Below are 20,853 nucleotides of genomic sequence, written 5' to 3'. Positions count from 1 at the left end.
ATGCAGTTGATGCGCGGTAGTCGGTGACGTTAGGACGAGTACACGGGAGATTGGGCTACATTACACCTTGAATGTTACCAATCAACCTTTCTAATTAAGTGTACATTGTTGGTCTATTCGTCGTGGCTAAACGCTGCTTAGACGTTTGTAGCTCATTTATAGCTATGCGCCTACAGAATTGCACTAGTACGCAACACACCTTAATTCTGATAAGATATACTGCATATTAGCGCGCTACAGTTACACTTTTATCATTATATTAGCATACAGTGCACATTAACGCAATGAACAACTAGCAATACAAGTTATATATTGCAAGTTCCACTGCAAGGCGCAAAATTGTCAGGTCGTTGGGAAATGACGAATGCATTGTACAAGATGGGTGTTGCAACAAAAAAAAGGAAAGTCATGGAAAAAGATAGGCTTTATTTGATTGCTCTATCATGCTTTCTTTCGCCATAAACTTTTTCGCGACCAGAATGAGAGAGTTTATGACAAGATACAAGCAGGCCGTTTTAGATAAAGGTCGACACACGCATAAAGTCGGTCCGAACGCTTCTGAAGGCGTTTCATTATTCCAGCGCCTCCCCAGCTGCCTTTCAGTTCCCAATTACGTCGTTAACTGCACCTCCACAGCTCACGCAGCACTGCACGGAACTGACGCGAAGGAAATGACCTTAAGCCTAACACCGTCTGGCCAAATTGGTCCAGGGTCGTTCTTCCGTTGCCCCCACACGTACACGTCTCTTTCCGCACGACTTCTCGCGACCGCGCGGTATCTTTGGCGTCGATACGACGAGCTCCGAGCAACAACAGAGCGAAACTGCGGCGCGGAACGCACGGCTGCGCCGAGCGACAGCGGTGCGCCCCTCGAGAGTAATTAACTTCACTATCAGCACACGAGGCGGCGCCGCTCTCGCACGCGACCAGTCAAATCGAACGGCACGAGAAGGGAGTGTCGCGGGGCTTATCCGACTGGCCGCGTTATCTGGGTGACGCACGAGCGCCGGGGCCAACACATCTTTCGCACCAGAGTTCGGTCAGCCAATCGCGAAGCTATGGCGGCAGTGTGTCTTAATTAAGGCCTGTTTCGGAAACCGGCCGTTTCGAAGCCCGGGAGTCTCCCACAGCTACAGCTTCACACATATAGCGGACCTTCCAAGAGCAACAAAAGGAAAAGCAATCTTCACCGAATCGCACCCCAGCGTTGTGTCGCGGCACCAGCAATAAATGGTGCAGCAGCTGTAGGGATTCTGATCTGAAATCATCCGGGCTCGCAGTGCCGCTACCACACAGCCTCGCGAATGAAGGAAGCTATATTGAATTTATATTTATATTTATTTATTTGTTTGTTTATTTTCACACATTTTAGCCCCTGGTGGGGCTATAAGCTGGAGTGGATAATACAATACAATAAAAAAAGGAAATACAACAAGAAACAAAGAAATATTGCAAGAAAGAAAGAAAGACGGACGGACGGACAGACAGACAGATGGACGGACGGAAGGTTGGAAGGATGGATGGATGGATGGATGGATGGATAAAATTATGAATCGAGGCCTGTTTGGGAAAGGGATAAAACAAACCAGGCTGAGTATAGCTCACTATGGAAGTTCCGCAATGAGTCAAGTGTTCCTTTCACGTTAGCCCGTGTGTTATCGTACATCTTCCCGCGTCTAATGTAGCATAATGTTCATCCTGAAGTGGTGGTCGATTCCTGATTTAACCTCACCGCTGTTCTGGCATCGAACAATACAAACCGACCACAGAATATTTCTTGGGGACTTCCACGCGTTCGCGGCGTATGCGTTCTCGTAGCTGCCGTCGCGCCAACACCAGCTTATATACAGGTAGAGTGACCCAGAACTGTGCATTCACTATCCGGCTTGCACGTCTCACGTGCAGGAGAACCAGGTCACTTCAGAACAGGAAAGAAGGGAGGGGCGGGAAGGAACAGTACACTCGTAGCGCGATGTACAGAGACACGTCTTCCGAAAAACGTTGGCGTGCGGTCACGAAGATAAGCGACGACCTGGATCACGTTTTTCAAGCGGTCACTCCTTGGGTGCGGCGACCTCGGGGTTCGTGCTCCGAAGTGGGGCTCTAATGCAGCCTAATCTAGGTGGAAAATTTTTGTTGTAAGCTTTGTTCCTCGCACAATAGGACGGAAGGGGTGGGTCACTCTGGGAGCGCGGAAATGCACGTTGCACCTTTCTTTTCTTCTTCAGCGCGCGCTAAAAACAGAAAAGTGGTGTGCAGAGCGCGTCACACGAAACTGAGTGGTTTAGCAACTTGGGATGCATTCTTGATGTGTGGCGAAAGGAACATTACTACTTTGCGATTCAACACGCTGCCATTGCCGGTAGCAGCGGCGTACAAGACCTCGCAGGGTACTTCTCAAAGCAGTTGCGGGTTCTGACCCGACCTGCGCGCGCTCTCATAAGCACACCGGTACATAAAGTGGTCCCCGCCAACCACCGGCAGCAGGTTGACGTTTTTACCTCCCTGATCAAATTGCAATCTCCGGAGCCGGGGATTAACCCGCAATTTCGAGCTGAGTACACTAGCGCCTTAGGTACTCAGCTACCCCGAAGGTTCCCAACAGACTGGGTTTGGAACGTTTGCGTACAAACTTGGCCTGTGTGTCGCTGGCGGGGCTTGGGAGAACCAGCGAGCCAAATTATTTTGTTCTTGCGTGTGTGTGTTTTTTTTTCTCAACAGAGACGTTTGTCGTTTGCGCGGCACTAAACCCTCAACACCTTTTCCCACCCCAAGTCTCTCCTGCACATATGAATGCCACGCACGTTGTTATGCCGAGATTCGACTCCGCAGCCGGAATCAAAGTGACACCGTGTCCAACAGCCTCCACTATTATCAACTACCTCCAGGGCTAGTTCGCCGTGCGGCTAATTACGCTCTCCGCGCAGGGACGTGAAGTACAGCTGCACGTAATCCCGGTTTCACCGGTAGTGGGCTCACAATAGACACCGCAAGGTGTTTGAACCCGCCACCTCCCAGCTTCAAAGGAAGAAGCGTAACCTTGCAGGGTAACTGATAGATGATAGTCAAGCTAAGCTGCGGTTTTGTGTTGGCGTTCCAAATGTTGTCACGCAGTCTGTACTGAACGGTACATAACAGACCACGCCAATGCGCAGTGTGCGTTATCTGGTAGCTTTCGCTGCAGGCACAGCACCTTACCAAATTCTACCATTGTATGTCATACCATACTATACCATACCATACCATACCATACCATACCATACCATACCATACCATCCCATGTTATAGTACGCAACAGAACGCGGAAACAAGCTGTGGCATTCCAAACCCCGCCATTACAGACCCATCGATAGCACATCTTGCTACACCGCTCCATGGAGTGGTATATAGCACACATTAACGAATACAATAACGCACTATATTGTATCGCACAGCGTACACTTTCGCCAGTGATCAGACCTTGGGCAGCAATCATACCTGTGTCACATGCGCACTTTCGATCGCGGTCAAACTCGATCCGGATCGATCCCGATCGAAAGTGCGCTGTGTGGCCGGGGTATAAGGCATGCTGGGTAGCCCTGAGTCATAATGCTGCTTTGCCTCGCCGGGCTGACAGCGTCAGCACTCACTCACTCACTCACTCACTCACTCACTCACTCACTCACTCACTCACTCACTCACTCACTCACTCACTCACTCACTCACTCACTCACTCAATCAATCAATCAATCAATCAATCAATCAATCAATCAATCGATCGATCGATCAATAAATCACAGCTCGCTCAGACGTTCAAGCTCGCTCTATTGAGTTGCGGGCCGACTATAACTTGCGATATGATATCAACACCGACGTTCTCGCATAAACAACCTCGACCCAAGTCGAGATTTTCAGGTCATCGACATGTCCCGAGCTGCGGGTCGCCGCTACAGCTCTGACGTAATCACTACGACGAAGACGTCATCGACTAGAGTGACGTATCGCCGTGCTCCACCACCAGCGTGGTCGCTATAAATAACGTCCCCCCCCCCCCCCCCGCCTACCGCCTTCCAAGTCATAAACTTTTCCCCTCGCCGACGAACTGGGACGCGATCGTGACACAGCCTTCGACGCCGCAATTCCGCGACTTCGTTTGAACAAAAGCAAACGTAAGCACAACTTGGCCTCCTTTCTCAACCGGAGTCCGTGTTCATAGTGGAGCACGGCCGGTTATATATAGCGGAGCTGCTGTTCGTGTCCAGTGGCAATGTATCGCCCCCTTTTTTTTTTATGAGCGGCGCGACTATAAATGGAACGCCCGCGCGGTGCCCTTTATCGCGACCCGCAATTGAACGGCTGGTGGTGACACCGAAAGGGACCCGGTATGAAATTGTTTGAAATCACGCTACATATACCGCGTTTCGTGATCGGGATACATGGGATAAAAGGAAGTGTGGTATATATGCCGGATGTGACGTCAGGGAAATGAAAACTATTATTTCTTAGCATTCCACTGTCTGAACTCAGAAAAAGAAAGAAAGTAGGGACCAAGAGTAAAGGAAGTGAGATTGTGGAGAAAAAAGAAAAAGATAAACAGAACATTCGTTTCCTTTGTGTGCCGTCAGAGTTATTTATATATCCAGGTCACTGGCAATTCCTGGTTTTATAGGCTGCGTACGTTTGTTTTCGATCAGCAAAGCGTGTGGTTTTTCAGTGAATATGTTTCCCTTCCGGTACATCACGGTCGGCAACACATAATTGGAGCGCGATTCGATCGCAATAAAAGGAGGTACACCCCGTTGCCTGCAACGAATGCCCTACCCAATACTACTCATGTCGATTGCAGAGTGCGAGGTACAAGTTCCACTTACAAACAAACAAACAAACAAAAATAGCAGAGAAGTTCTTTGTACATGAAGGTGCGTAAAACGCGAGAATAAAAGCCATCTTCGAATTTTCAAAACATTAACATTACCGCCTATCGAAGCTTTCTGAGAAACAATGTGCAATTTAACATTAACATTTATATGTGTCTTCGTAGCAGAGTTCATCTAAGAAGAAAGACAGAAAGAAAACAGCATACGATTCTCTTCCAACTACGCTTCAAATGCATGTAAACACGAAGTTACGGGGTTTCCCTAATAGATATATTGCTTTCATATTGAAAGAGCGTGTTCCACTGGATGTAGGTTGCTTCAGCATAGTGATTTCTACTTTACAAAGCATCATGCACCAACAACAAACTACGTTGACATAAAACCACGAGAAATGTTAGCCTGCAGAACCGACGAAAAAAAAAACAGAAAGAAGAAACTATGTCATCGGTCTGAAGAAACAAAAATAATATTAGACACGGGCTCACGCACTTTTTCGGCCACCCTAAACGGACACTAAGGACAAACAATAAATCAGTTATAACTGGTAAATTACTACGTCGCAAATTCATATTCGTTCATTTCGCGGCAATGGGCTGTACCTTGTGCCCCAGCTAACGCTAGCCTAGGTGTTCAATGAAAAAAAGGAAAGCTATATAAGAAAAACCGGTTCAAGGTACAATTATAAAAAGTATGATATTCAGTCGTCAGGGGTCTGATGACTGAACACCACCACAGGTCTTTAATTGCACCTTGCACCGTATTTTTCAAATATTCTTTTTCGTTGAACACCTTCGCTAACGTTAGCTGGGACACATTGTATATAGAAGCGAGAATGAAGGGTCTAACTTTGATTTTGCGAATGTCCCTCCAATACTCCATGCCGATACGTCGTTGTGACGTCACGGATTTCATTTCTTCTTTTTTTCACATTAAGACGTTGTGGCCCTGTAAAAGAACTTTCTAAGTTCACGCTTGGGCCGTTTTAGAACACAATGTAGCCTATATATTTGCCGATGAAACATTAAATAGGCCCGAACAGACGCCACAAGAAACCATGACGTCACGACTGAGTGGTGCGGGATCTTCAAGACGATGTCGCCACCTGTCTTTTGTTCTCGCGTCTTTCCTGGTTTACTAAGGATCGTCTCATGGTAATAGTGGCTCTTCCTGGTATTGCAAAAGCATAATTTGCCAATACAGTTCAAATAAGTAATTCTCTTCAGCGACCCTTTAAGTTGTTTCGTTTATTTAGTATTATTTTCTCATTAACAGTAATCTTATCATTATTAATACTTCCTTTATATACGTCTTGTCCTCTCCTGCTGCACGATAGTTGGCCTCAGTGGGTTGCGCGATTTCACATTTGACCAATTTACCAACAAGACAACAGACTAGTACAACTAGGTCTTTTTTTGTTTTATTCGGTGGACTTGCCGCAAGGAATATTTGCCAAAAAAATTTGCAAGAAGCGTAAAGCGAATGCGTGCAAGTCTTGTTCAGTGCCGGTACTGAAGGAAATAACACGCTTGTTATCTTTTATCCAACAGGTAAAGCCATGCGAGTGATTCAGCTTTAGTTTGGCCTCCTAAGCATCTTGTGCATAATCCTCAGTACCATGACACAGCCTCAAGAGGTGACTCCGACGCGGCCTATTCAAATGCATGTAAAACGCAAAAACGTTTTCCTGAGACAACCCCTCGACCGATTTTAATGAAATTTGTTGCATTTGAGAGAGAAAGTTAAATTCTAGAGACTGTTGGAAGCGCAATTTCGATTTAGGAACTGCATTCTCTCCCAAGAATTTTAATGTATTGGCAAGTTCGAGAAAAATAGACGCGCGAAGTTTATAAAGTAATAGCTCTGCGTCAAGAACAGATAACGCAGTTCTGTATACGACATCTGTTAGATCATCCAAAGCGGCCAAATTCAATGTGTCAGTTAATATCTTACGTGAATTTGCTACGTTGTGTACAAGGGTTCTGTAAAAGATGTATTTCCATATTACTAAATTTTTTTTGACATCCAAGTGTAACATACCAATTTTGTCCGCTTTAGATGTACTATTAGATACAATTCACAGAATTGTGATATCACTTTTGATTGCTGAGTTACAGAGTTGAAAACTTGATAGTTTCGTTTTCTGAAAATTTTCGATTTTTGCCAATTTTTAATAATATATTGACGACCTAAATGAAAAATTCGAAACCAACAGTCACTACATTTTATTCTTTTATCTTAAATGCAACAAACCTCGCCAAATTTGATGCAGTGGTTGCCGAGAAAAACTAATTCACCTTTTACATGTATTTAGGTAGGACGACACGATCTAAAGCTTCCTCTTAAAAGAGTTTGCACCCTTTTGGGGCTTATCTTGTCCCACAACGATAATCGTCATCTGGCTTGCCCTAATTTGCTTTCTTTAACGGTGCGAACCCGGTACTTCCCAAGTCACGAACGGCATGCGCGTTATCAGCGTGACACAGAATTCTCGAAAGAAAAGTAGCGAGCGCCGAATGTTCATGAAAGTAAACGCAAGCAAGGCAGATGACTATTAATTATTGCGGCACAAGATAAGCCCCAAAGGGCGTAAACTTTTTTTAAGAGTGCAGTCTTACACTACAAAGACAGTTGCATCCTTTGGATCCTTTGGGGTTTATATTTGTCCCACAACAATAATCGTCATCTGTCTTGCCCGCATTTCCTTTCTTGAAAACACTACGCTCGTTACTTTCCTGCCGAGAATGATGTGCCATGCTGATAACGCGCAAGCCGTTCGTGACTGGGAAGTACCGGGTTCGCGCCGTCAAAGAAAGGAAATTAGGGCAAGACAGATTACGATTATCGTTGTGGGACAAGCTAAGCCCCAAAAGGGTGTAATGTTTTTTAAGAGTGTGGAGACACAGGTGCCGAGCACTTGGGATCCGTTGTAGGCTTGTCACTTTCAGGCGTCCAGGCGCAGGTGACCGCAGGTGTCACGGACACACCCCAGGTCCGACGCATTCGAAGACAAACTTCTTCCAACCCGAAAAAAAAAAGGTTGCGGGGAAGCAAGCAGAGACCGGGGGTATAAGTGAACGTGTGAGCTGTCGGAGAGTGGATTTGTGGGGCTTACAGATTCGGAGGTCCTTCCGTGCCAGAACCACGATCTGATTATACGAGGCACGCCGCAATGGAGGAGACTCCGGATTAATTTTGACCACCTGGGGATCTTTAATGTGCACCAAATGCGCGGTACACTGACGTTTTTGCGCATTTCGCCCCTCATCGAAATGCGGCCGCCGCGGCCGGGATTCGATTCCGCGACCTCGTGTTTATCAGAGCAACGCCTTAGCCGCCAAGCAACAACGGATGGTCTTCTGAACGCTGTGTACAGGAGAGCTCGGGGTCAGAAGGAAGCGAGGCTGGTTGATGGTCAAGATGGTGTGCGATCTCCTGTGGTTGCATTTCTGAATGTACCATGCACGATTCAAGCGCGCTTATTTTCGTATTCAAAGGCACACGCCCTGCGTTTGATGACGTTATTTCAATGAGCTTCAGATATAAATTGATGCGCACGGGTAAGTAATTTCACTTGGGTTATAGTGGGAAATCAATGACTTGGTTAAAAAAGAAGGAAACAAAAAAGCCCCTTCAAGAGTCCGCATACGCTCAAATTCAGCGACTGTAATGCGTTATCGTTGTCGCCTATCACTATCATTCGATAGGCGGACAGCGATCCAATCATAGAAAGTTTCTATCATTACAGATAGGCAACAAAATTATAAAAATCAACCCGCAGCGGTCAAAATAAGTCCGGAGTCCCCTACTACGGCGTGCCTCATAATCAAATCGTGGTTTTGGCACGCGAAACCTCAGAATTCAATTCAAATCCAGAGTCCCTCAGTACACCGTGCCTCATAATCGGATCGTGGCTGTGGCACGTGTAAAACTGCGGAACTTGAATTTTTCTTTTCCTAATTTAGGGAAGCCCTCTGAGTCAAACTCTTCTTCTTAACGGAGTCCTTTTCCTACGACATCTCGCATCGTGTGACCGTCACTCCGTCTAAATGTGATCAGCTCGCGCATGCGCGCGCCCCTCCTGCGCAATCATCTAATCATCTGCTGCACCCCCTCCCATCCCCTCTCCCACCAACCCCTCACAATATTCTCGTGTTGTACATTAAAGCCTTTATCAGCTGCTATGGACTGTACCACGACTATCGGTACGCGTTAACGCGACGACGCCCTGTCATTCGATGATTATCCATGGGCATTCCAACTTCGGGCCACGCCACCGCAGTTGGAATGTTGCGCGCACAGTTTGCACTCGTACAGGTCCCGTTCGTGGCGATGCTTGGCCAGTCCTGTTCCACGTAACCGGCACCACTGGCTGGGCCTCGGCCGAGCAGATGCTGCCACCACAGCCCAGTTCTCAAGCAGCGAGCCATTCTCAACAAAAATCGGCCTGGATCCACCGGATGTCGTGCCGCCTAATACCTAATTGATATTCATACACTCGGCTGGCAACTCGGAACCAGGTCAGCTGACTTGCCTGCATATAACCACGCACCCTCCTTCTTCCACACATCGGGCCACGCCAGCGCAGTTGGAATGTTGCGCTCACAGTTTTCACTCGTACTGGTTAGTTACCTTGAAGCTTCATGTTACCGTAGCAACAATCCTTGTCTCATTGCGGTGTCGTGGCCCCCTGATATTTCCAACGGTATGAAGCGGTTTGCGCGTGCAGCACTGTATCTTTGGCGCCTGTTATTGTGAAGTGGAGACATTGAAGCGAATTCGGGTCCCATGACGAAAGCGCAAGAAGAAAAACTCGACATGATATTCAATGCCGTACAACGCTTGGAAGCGAGCAATTCTAACTTGTTGGAATCACTGAACAAAGTGTTACACATACACATTGGACTAAAAAAAAATGATGTTGAATTGCTGACCAAACGCGTACACGAAGTTGAAGGTAAACTTGAGTAACTTTCCTCAGAGAGACCAATCTCAAGCCAATACGTTAATGTAACAAAAATGCAAAATCAAATCCAGGATCTAGAATCAAAATTTGCATCAGGAGTGTCGCCTCAGTCTTGCAGCAGCAGCGGGCATGATATATCGATGATGCACGACAACATAGACTACTTGGAAAACCGCTCGAGGCGCTCTAATCTTCTCTTTTACGGCATACAAGATGCGGGTGATTCGGGAAACTGGGAAACGTCCGAGCAAATAGTAACAAAATTCTACAAAGACCAACAGGAGTATCAACAGCTTCAATCGCACGTGCGCATCGCATCGCCTTGGACGATTTTCAAATGAACGCACTCGACCAATTATTGTGAAGTTTTTCAATGAAAAAGAAATCGAAACAGTGCTTAGTCATGGCCACAAGCTGAAAGATACTGACTTTGGCATTTCTCGTTATTACTCCGAGACGGTTCGCGATAAAAGACGTAAATTATGGCAGTTCTCAAAAACCACAAAGAAAAAGACTGTGTCAGCTTTGTCTTTAACAAACTAAAAATTAACAAGGAAGCGTACGTATGGGACACTCAAGCAAATTGTGCGAAGCTCGTTTCAACCGGTTGGGTCTCCAGTTTGACACGGCGCCAACCTTTCAACTTCACCCAAGCTTCCACAAACACCACGAACATTAACAAATAGTGCAATTATTACTGAGGACGGTTGTTGCTTTTTATACACTAACACTATATAGAAGCGTTATTTCTAAAATTGTCGCACTAACTTCACTAATCGACTAAAGATCGGCAACAGTAATACCTTAACTGAAACTTGGTTGAACGATGCTAATTCTAATGAAAACATATTCGTTTGTGAAACTTATTTTAATATCACTCGTTGCGATAGGAAAAATCACCGAGGTGGTGGTGTCCTCCTTGCAATAACCAGACAGTGTATTGTAGTGCCCGTGGTTATTAGCACTTTCCTTGAATGGGTAGTAGCTCGTTTTAAATTCAGATCATGTGATGTAATTGTTGGTGTCTTTTATCGCCCACCGGCCCTCACTCATGGGTTCACAGCAGAATTTCATCGCATTTTTATCGAACTTACTCATCGGTTTCCACATTCTAATGTAATCATTTTTGGTGACTTTAATTTCCCAGACATAGCATGGTCCACACAATCAGCCTATAGCCCACAGTCAGAGTCCCATGCGTCCCTCCAGTGTTGTCTTGATTTCAGTCTAACCCAGTTAATTTTAAGCCCGACGAGATGTTCTGCGCACTCTTCTAATATTCTTGATTTGATCCTAACGAACAATTCAGATATATGTTTTGAAATAACTCGTATTAGTGGGCTATCCGATCATGATGTTCCTTCACCTATCAAAAGGCAAATTATCAGCAAGCAGATTAGGTGTTACAAAAGGGCTAACTTTGATCGTATTAACAATGAACTATCGCTTTTTTTCTGTCGACTTTCTGAGATATTACCTGTCGCTGACAGTAGTAGAAGAAAACTGGTTACTACTTAAAAACGCACTCACTAATCTCATACATAAATACATCCAGATCATTTCCATAAAATCCGATAACACTGCTCCTTGGTTTTCGCAGAACCTTCGTCGCCTAAATAAGAAGAAAAAAAAGATTATTCAGGCAAGCGGACAGAAATAAATCATCTGAATTCTGGCATTGGTACAAAGCATGTGACAAAGAATGCCAAAGTTTGCTCAAAGCCACGCGCAGACAATTCTATAAACGGGACCTGTCATCAATGTTAACAACTAACCCAAGGCGCTTTTGGCGTGCCATTAATCCCAAGCATAATCTTGACATCGTGCTTACTGATCATGACGGCGCAGCGATAACTGAGATTGATTGTTCCCAACTACTGAAGGAAACATTTTCATTGGTATTCACGCGTGAATATTTAGAACCGTTAGCCACCTTGACTCGCACTGATTTGTTTATGCCGGAAATAATAATTACCGACTCTGGAATTTATTATCTCCTTACTAATCTTAAGATTTCTTCTTCCGCTGACAATAGTGGCTTAAATAAAACAATTCTAAAAAAATATGACCTCAAGCATCTTCCCAATACTGTCCGCCTTATTTTCACAATCACTATCAACAGGCGTTATCCCTCACGATTGGAAGGTGGCTAAGGTAGTGCCATTCTTCAAGTCTGGGGATCGTTCTTCCCTGCTTAACAATCGACCAATTTCTTTAACACGTAACATTTGGAAATTAGTCGAACATATTGTACACTACCAGATCATTAACTACCTTGAAGAACATAATCTCGTATTTAAGCAACAGCACCGTTTTCGCAGAGGCTATTCATGTGACACTCAGCTCGCTGGCTTTATTCACGACATACATTCATCAATAGACACCGGAATTCAAGTAGATGCCGTATTCCTAGATTATTCAAAAGCATTCGACCGAGTCCCTCATCGTCGACTTACTCACAACCTGACACAGCTAAACATCGACTCTGCTGTTGTCACATGGACAAAAGACTTTCTTTCTAACAGGGTGCAATTTACATCGCTTAACAATCGCAACTCATCTCTAGTCCCCGTAACATCTAGTGTACCACAGGCAAGTGTGCTTGGGCCCCTACTTTTTCTCATTTATATTAACGATCTACAAGACGGCATCAAATCCAATATCAGACTATTTGCTGACGACTGCGTATTGTAATATTCACTCTAACCGTGATCCCTTTCCACATTCTAATGTAATCATTTTTGGTGACTTTAACTTCCCAGACATAGCATTAGATATTAAAATCACTTTCACAAACGAAATGCATTCTTCAATCTGACCTAAACGCAATAAACGTATGGAGTTCAACCTGGCTAATGCCTCTAAATCTTGCTAAAACTAAATTCATGTCTTTTACTAATCAGGCATCCCGAACTTCAACATCTTACATCTTAAACGACAGCCTGTTGAACAAGTTTCCAGCTACAAATATCTTGGTGTACACCTAACCCTTCACTTGACGTGGAATAATCACATTAACCCTATCCTCGCATCTGCAAACCACTCGCTTGGTTTCCTTAAACATAACCTCAAACATGCTCCCGTACACTTACGCAAATTGGCATGCACAACACTAATACGCCCTAAGATAGAGTACGCGCCAGCCATATGGGATCCCCATCAGACATACCTAATAACTGACTTATAAGCCCTGTAGAACCGTGCTGTACCCTTCATCTTTTCAGATTATTCACGAGAAACCAGTGTTACGGCATTGAAAAATCGCGCCGAACTTGAAGCCTTGTCCCTTCGTCGTAATATATCTCGTTTAACGCTATTCCACATGCTTTACTTTCACGTATCTCTTGATAACGAGCTCATGTGTGAACCCTCAGCCATTTTTCCGCGTCGGGATCATTCTTGCAAAGTCAAATGCATCATGTGTCATTCCCTCGCATTTGGTCAGTCATTTATACCTCGCACCACGATAGAGTGGAATAATCTGCCATCGCACATTGTCACGGAAGCAAATGCCTTGAAATTTAAAGACGCTCTACGCAGTACCATGCATACCTAATTTATAACGTTTCACTCTCTGATTTGTAAACTGATTTTTTTCCTTTCATGCGCCGATAACCAAAGCCTCCGCGACGTTGTCATAGTTTGTGCAAATCATTTAAAGTTGCTGTACTGATAACTATTGTTATTTTTTATTTTTTGGTTCTTTGTTTATACGTTGATGCACTGTAATTTTGTCCCAGTTTTATTTTTGCATTGTATTTACATTTACGCACTGTTCTTTGCCTCACCTTTACCATATGTAATACCCTCCCTAGAGGGCCTTTAGGGTTATTGTGAAATAAATAAATAAATAAATAAATAAATAAATAAATAAATAAATAAATTAGAACTACCTTTACTGGCATCAGTGTGACAGAGAAACAGCCGCACACGCGAGCAACCACCGCTACACCCTCTGTCACGTGTCTCGGTACGTCACACCAACCCGCTGCTATTTCACCGCTGTGTTGCTCTAACCGAGCCAGATATTCTCGCCGGGGGCATATCTCCCTTCATCACCAATACAATGATACGATGCTGTCATATTAAAACCCTAGCGAGAATAGATTTAGCGCACTGGTACTGAGGATCTGCCCACTCACGCCTTTACATTTGTCTCTGGCACAGGCCCGTCTCAAAACGCATTGACGTCTCCAATATTTTAACCCGTTGAGCTAAACCGCATTAAAGAAACTCCGGCGACTGTGGCATAGCTTATGCCGGCGTCACACGACCACTTTCGATGGCGATCATGTCCGATCCGGATCGAAATTCACGACCGCGATTGGCTCCCTCGCGCAGCTTGCGCAACCAATCGCGACCGAGAAATTCGATCCAGATCGGGCTTGATCGCGATCAGAAGTGCGCCGTGTGACACCCGTGTTAAGCTTGCAAGAAAGCGTGAGCCGCAATAATAAATCTCGGAGCAAACTACGAGAAAAACACTGCCTTGTTCGGGTACGCGGCGAATCTGGTATGAATGACCATAGAGCACTCTTCACGAATGGGTGAAGATCATCTGTCAAGGTATTCCGCAAGATGAAGTCGCGCCTCCGCCTCCTGTATACGTGTCGTTATGAGGCTAATCCTCACAAAGCGTGTAATTCATACATCGGCGCATGCCGAAAATTCGAAGTGACCACATCTTGGTGCAGAACCCTGGAGCTTATTGCACGGCATTCTTAAATCTCTCTTGTCCTTGCGACGCTGCAATATGCTTATGATTACCATAAGTGCACATACAATGAAACTCTTTTCTAGACGCAGCTTCACGAAAATTGGTCACCAGGAAGGGTCGCGGTTAGCCTTTGTTAGTCACCGTCGTACAGATACTCGATCGTCGTTGCGAGATATACGCGGCTTTCTCAAGGAACACCGAAAAAAGAAATGGCGTAATAATGCATTACATAATCTCTCAACACCGACCACAACCGCAGCTCCTTCGCAACAGCAGGCGGGCATTACTACAGCATTTCGCGAGCGTTAGTTATTCACATAAAGGCTCATTCCTTTGGATCGTACGTACAACACGTAAAGGGCAAAAGAGATTCCACACACAGCGAACACGGCCACTGTGACGTAGAATAGAGGAGTGGTGAGCGACGACAGTCTCTTTTCAAAACGGGGAGGGCCTTGCCGCTGCTGCGACGCGTGATCGCCGGCATTACCGGCAGCGTGCGAGCCGGCGCCATCTCGGCCTTCAAAAAGTTCGCTGTCGCTGGTCGGCAGGAGGTGGGTGACACTGTAGCGGCTCACTTCCTGGCTGAAAATCATGACTGGGAGGCCTCCGAACGACGTTTGGTCACGACGACTTATTTGCGCTGTCTCGAGACGGATCGACGACTCCTTTGGGATGTGCGAGGTTGTGAAGAAAACCGGTGCTAAACACCGTCACGGCACCGCCAGGCCATCACGCAACTCGCAGGCTGACGATCCTACGTTGTCGGGTCCTCGCTAAGCCTAACGGTGTCGTCTGGTCCGGTGGCTATTCCTCGCTCGACTTCAGCGAGGAATAGCTGCTCGCTTCGTCGCAGCATGTCATGGCAGAGAAACTATCTCGAAGCGAGGTTTTGCTAAGAGCGCGATGATCTTGGAGCGCCACAGAGTTGATCGTGGAAGGAGTAGACACCGTAAATCGCGAGATTTGTGTGACCGAGGCCTCGAACGTTCTGTGGAGCCTACGGCGCGGCACATGTATTTATGCGTTTGTCGTTACGGCATAGTTCTTCGGGAATGGCAAGGCTGCAGACGCTCAGGGAATGGTTAAGGACGCTAAATGGTCCACTCACACGGCAGCCTGCAGCTCTAGCTGTCAATCTCGATCAGTCCTATAGGTGTCCGCTTTGGAGACGGTAAATGAATTTCGCTGCTGCTGCTGCTGCTGATGATGATGATCCTCATCTATGGCACGTGCCCGCTAAGGTTGATAGGCAGGGAACCGGGCGGCAGGAGTTATCATATAAGAAAAGTATTCTGATAGGCGAACGAAAAATGGAAAAGGAAAGGCAGGAATAACACTAAAACGACACTCGAACGCGGAAAAACGACTGAGCAGTCAGCCAATGAAAAAAAATATATATGCATTAATGGAGAAGAAAGCAACGACATGCGTTATTAAATAAATTGCAGAATCAATTTCATTAAAATAAACAACACTAAAAATAATTATATGTGCCCTACATATATAGTTGAAAAAACAAAGCGGCGGCTAACGCTCTCAGAACAAGCGTATGTGAAGAACTAGAAAGGATGACGAAGAGAAATGGAAAGGATTTAGGGAGTGCCTTATTCCAGCAGTCGTTTATTTCACACTATTTAGTATATCTTTTGTAATTGTCTTGCAAGTAGTACGGCTGCTCAAATACGTACTATTCTTGCCTTTTAGCATCTTTCTGTCTTTTTTGCATTCTTTCCCACTATATTAAAGCACGTCTTTGGGTCATATGTCATTTTCCCACTTTATCCTTGGCCTGTCCCCATAGTTGATTGCCATAGTCGATTATCATCCCAGACGGGACCAAGCGCACGAGAAATTGGGCCGGTTTTAAAGTCATCAATCTTTCTCACAAAAGCTAACCAATTAACTACACGTAAAGTCTACCTTGACACTACCAATATTCTTTTTATACAGTATGCTCCACTTTAAATATTTTAGGTGTGCTCGAATAACGAAATTTCCGAAGGAAATCGATTAGCGATACTGAAAAAAAGAAAGAAAGAGACAGCATTCGAATACCGAATATTTTCGTATTTCTAAACAAATTGAAGTTTTACAAGGTTTCCGCGAGAGTCCCTCTTGGTAAAGAAAAGGTTAATTTACACTATTTAGTACAAGCGATGCCATTCACACCTGCACGTCTGGTCAATCGAGTATTTGATCTTGTAATTGAGAAACGGTTGTAAGGTGATGGTATATCTGGCGGGCCATCACAATAATATATATGTTCGTCGTCTCTTTCCTGTGTATGTTACGTCGGGTCCTGCGTGCTGAACTTTTAATAAAACCCCGATATATATATATATATATATATATATATATATATATATATATATATATATATATATATATATACACACAGTGAAGCAGACGCGCGTATGAAGCGGTTTATTGACGTTTCGGCCGGGGTCCGGCCTTCATCAGACTGATATCTGCTATATTCAAGCAGAAGCAAATATTCAATCGAAACCGTAATCGTCCAGCGTCAATTGAGTTGATCCGTCGTGAGCATATACACATACGCATCACGAGAGAGCACGCAATTACGCTGCTTCGGTCTGGCACGAACGACCAGCACTGATGTTTGACCTAGCCATTACGAATGACCACGCTATGCGGAGGCGCGTCTGAATCTGAATCACGTAGGACAGGTCACGTTGCTCAATAACCGCTGTAGAAAAAAAGAAAAGAGAGAGAGAGGGGGAGAAATCGAAGAGAATGAATTTTCGCATCGCGGCGTTCTCATTGTAGGGAGTATTTATGGACATGTGTGCGTGCAAGCAAATATTTAGAAGCGACACTTTATTTTGAAGTACGGCTGCAAGGGAGCGCTTTCTGTAAAGGTCACTGCACCAGAAAAGGCTCTGCGCCAGAGATAGGTACCCCACTATTCGCAAAATATAGATTTTGAAGCTTCTTTATGCGGAAGCGTAGACAGCTCCTGTGGCAACAAGCCTTTTGGGAAAAAAAAAGGAAAAAGATAAGAAAAGAAAGAAAGAACACTGCGACTAATTTTCTAATCGAAGTCGCGGAGCTTACGTTTAGCTTTAAAAAGCGCCAAACAGAGCCGAGTGAAATTAGCAACCTACAGCGATCGATAGCGAAACAATGCGATAAACAAACGCACATATGTATACAGCTCTGACTTTCAACTTTTTTTTACGAAGATACAACGATGGCAAAGGCTTTATTATCGCAAATTACGACACAGAGTAAAAACAAAAAAAAAATACTCAATTTATTTTGGAGAGAGAAGCACTAAAGAGCTACCGACAGAATCAGTCTTGTATAACTGTCCTATCTCAATAGCTTCTATAGCATATCTCTCGTTAACTTGTCCGGATGCTTGCGGACAAACGTACATTCAGCCCGCCGTGGCTGCTCAGTGGCTATGGAATTGGGCTGCTGAGCACGAGGTCGCGGGATCGAATCCCGGCCACGGCGGCCGCATTTCGATGGGGGCGAAATGCGAAAACATCCGTGCACTTAGATTTAGGTGCACGTTAAAGAACCCCAGGTGGTCGAAATTTCCGGAATCCTCCACAACGGCGTGCCTCATAATCAGAAAGTGGTTTTGGCACGTAAAACCCCAAAATAAAAAAATAAAAACATACATTCAGGAATAATATGCTCAATCACACTCGTAGCAATGAAGCACGAGACTACCAGATATAGCTATTGTCCCGTCGACATTGTCCATAAGCACAAGGCTATAGCCACTAAGCTATACCGCGCCGCGGACGAGTCGTTAACCTTGTTGCGCCGCGCAATTCCACGAACTGGTCGCCTAATTTGGCATCCGCGCCACTTATGGGTTTCGGAACTCACCTTTGGGGCAGATAAAACAATACGTTCCCAGCAAGGAACCAAGGAAAGTCCGGGGGAAATTAACCGACTCTTTCAAGCGAAAAGTAAAAAGTTACTGCAGAAAAAATCCCTAACGTGGGACTTGTCAGACAGTGCGTAAGCAGTTTCTTCCAGTAGCTTAATTATATATATATATATAAGGTAGACAAGGGGTCCTGGGCTGTGAGAATGCCTTATGACTACGTATCATTGCTGAGATTTAAGACTATATAGTCACAAATCTCAGCAATGATACGTAGTCATAAGGCATTCTCATACCCCAGGACCCCTTGTTTACCTATGGCGCAGATCGTTCGACGCGTTACATACACACCGACAGATTTCTGTGGGAAGTAGCCCTGGAATGCTTACGAATTAGAAACAATGCAGGGCATCGCACGCGCAATGCAGAAAATGTGGGTTCGACTCCCAACCTGGCGGCAAGTCGCCTTTTCCTTCACTTGCATTCTTCTTTTACCTCATTATTTTTAAATTTCAATTAAATGCGCAGTTACTTTCGGCTATCCTTTTTCTTTTCATTGCTATCATTTATCCATAAGGTTCGTACGGCTGTAACTACCAAAAAATATCGAGCCTTTCGGTTCCGCTTATCAGTCTTGCTCGGTGCCACGTTTACCATTTCGGAGCTATATACAGAGGCTCGATTTGTTTTTTCCAGCGCAATGTGTCAATATAACTAAATAATTGGGGGCACGAAGATGGGACTTAAACAGCGCGAACGTTGGTGAGAGCCACAAGCTGCCAGCGTCCGCAGTGTCTTTTTCTGTTTCTGTCCGATTTCGTTTTGCGCTGGCAAACTGAATGAAGAATCCAGCAACACACGTCTGACAGCCAATAACCAACGAGTAGTCTGACATTCGGCATTTCATTTCTCGTATTTTCTTCCAGTGAAGCTTACTCGACACGATTGGGAACACATCCTTCAATTACATTGTGCGCGCGCGCGCGTGTGTCTTCTTTCTGCATTTCGCGATGTGTTCGGTGTCCGTCGATCGGCCAGTATGCGTCAAACGGCATTACGTTAAAAAAACGTCGTTTCTCGTAAAGTACAAGTACGCGGGGGGTAATTAAAGCTCATTAATTTTTCTCGCAACTAAATCAACACCAATAACGTACAGTTCGAAAGAATGAACCGGCTCACCTTTCCCGTTGCGTAAAAGAAACTTGTCGACGCAACTCCTTGGGCTTTGGTCAGCAGTGGCGGCGGGGGCGGGGAGTAAAAAAAAACCCCTTGGCGTGCGTGCTTGCTGTGTTACGCGGGAGGCAGCAAGAAGGCGGCGTTCCCACACAGCGCGGGATCAAAAAAAAAAAAAAAAAAAAGGAGTTCCAAAGTCCGGCGCGCGCGCCACAGACAATGCGCACCTCGGGTCCGTGCCAGTGGCTTGACCGCTCACTCAAGCGCGCTTCCTTTGTGCGCCAACAGCGCCGATCCGACGCCGGCTCGCGGGCTTCGGAAACTGCGCAGCCGAGAGTGGATTGCCGCGCCGCACGCCGACTCGATATGCGCGCCCTTTTTTTTTTTTTTCCTCTTCTCGACCCAATGTCCGGTGGGAGGCGGGCGCCGAGCTTGAACTCCACGCCACGGAAGAAAGAAACACGTATGCGTGAGCAGGAGCGGAAGATGAATTGAGAGAAAGCAACGGCGTAATGGGTCTCTCTTATAACGCCGTGGCACTTCCCCCTCGCCCCCCCCCCCCCCCGCTCACCCACAACACCCCGCGATGAAAGGCAGCAATCGAAGAACCAACCGCTCACGCTTCGTTAAGGGCTCCCGGGGTTTGAGACCCTGGGTTGGGCGCCAGCGCCATCTCTTGGCGTTCGTAGCAACCGGCGCTCTCACTTTCAAAAAAAAAAAAAAAAACGAAAAGAGAAGGTCGTCTTGGGCCTGCAGGGCGAGGGTCTAATTTGAGGAAATTAGTTTTTTTTTTTTTTTTAACCTAGAAACGTCACTGCACCAACGTAGTTTAGCAGAGCGAAAAAAAGATAGATAGATAGATAGATAGATAGATAGATAGATAGATAGATAGATAGATAGATAGATAGATAGATAGATAGATAGATAGATAGATAGATAGATAGATAGATAGTGTGTGTGTGTGTGTCTGTGACATGGAGACCGTGTGGGTTATTCCAGAGAGGTGCCTAGTCTCGTAGAACACACACACACACACACACGTATATATATATATATATATATATATATATATATATATATATATATATATATATATACAGAGAGAGAGAGTGCAGAACAGAAACTCATTTACACGAGTAACGGGGTAAACAGTATTTCTGTTGACATCAACACGTGGGAATTAGTTGCGATTGAAATAAGCATTAGGCACAGCTAAATTTTTGCATTTATTTCGGCTATGGCTGAGTGATGGATTGCAAAAGTTAACGCCTAAAAT

The 20,853-nt window shown here is 45.3% G+C and overlaps 1 protein-coding gene across 1 annotated transcript in view; it reads right to left on the bottom strand.

Moving 5' to 3' along the window:
* The window catches only part of LOC126527999 (uncharacterized), a 32,343-nt gene extending 11,786 nt beyond the window's left edge, over window positions 1-20,557 (bottom strand). The window contains exon 1 of the mRNA XM_050175839.3: window positions 19,584-20,557. The gene's annotated coding sequence lies outside the window, so the exon portion shown is untranslated. The remainder of the gene's footprint in view (window positions 1-19,583) is intronic.
* Window positions 20,558-20,853: the final 296 nt, after the last annotated feature.

This window comes from Dermacentor andersoni, chromosome 9 (genome assembly GCF_023375885.2).
Source record: "Dermacentor andersoni chromosome 9, qqDerAnde1_hic_scaffold, whole genome shotgun sequence".
In the NCBI taxonomy this organism is placed as follows: Eukaryota; Metazoa; Arthropoda; class Arachnida; order Ixodida; family Ixodidae; genus Dermacentor; species Dermacentor andersoni.
This window is presented reverse-complemented; position numbering and strand designations above follow the sequence as displayed.